The following is a 739-nucleotide window of genomic DNA, read 5'->3' as shown; positions in this document are numbered from 1 at the left end:
CCTCCAAGGGATTTGGATTCGGATCCAGAATGGAGAACAATTCGAGGATTGGAGAATCCGGGAGGATGGAGCCTTGTATTTCCGCAACCGCCTTGCTGTTCCTAAGGTGGGTGAGGTAAAGAAAGCGATTCTGCATGAAGCTCACAAATCGAGGTACTCCATTCATCCGGGTAGTACCAAGATGTACCAGGATTTGAAAAGACAGTACTGGTGGAGAGGCATGAAAAGAGACGTCCGTAAGTATGTCTCGGAATGTGTGACTTGCCTCCGGATTAAAGCTGAGCACCAGAAGCCGGCGGGAGAGTTGCAACCTCTTCCTGTCCCTGGATGGAAATGGGAGTACATCACCATGGATTTTTTGATGGGGCGGTTGATGAAGTCTGCGCACTTCATACCGTTTCGTGCAACGTATTCTCAGAAGATTCTGTCAGAATTGTACCTAGAGCACATCGTGAGGTTACACGGGGTGCCACTGTCTATCACGTCTGATCGTGATACCCGCTTCAATGCACGGTATTGGAGGAGTTTCCAGGAAGTCATGGGAACAGATCTGAATTTTAGCACTGCATTTCATCCCCAGGCGGATGGACAATCTGAAAGAGTTATTCAGATTCTGGAGGATATGCTTCGTGCTTGTATTCTGGAATTTGGTGGAAACTGGAAGAAATACCTGCATCTAGCTGAGTTCGCTTACAATAACAGCTATCAGGCCAGTATCGGTATGGCACCGTTCGAGGCG

This window comes from Morus notabilis, unplaced genomic scaffold (genome assembly GCF_000414095.1).
Source record: "Morus notabilis unplaced genomic scaffold, ASM41409v2 Scaffold695, whole genome shotgun sequence".
Classification (NCBI taxonomy): domain Eukaryota; kingdom Viridiplantae; phylum Streptophyta; class Magnoliopsida; order Rosales; family Moraceae; genus Morus; species Morus notabilis.
This window is presented reverse-complemented; position numbering follows the sequence as displayed.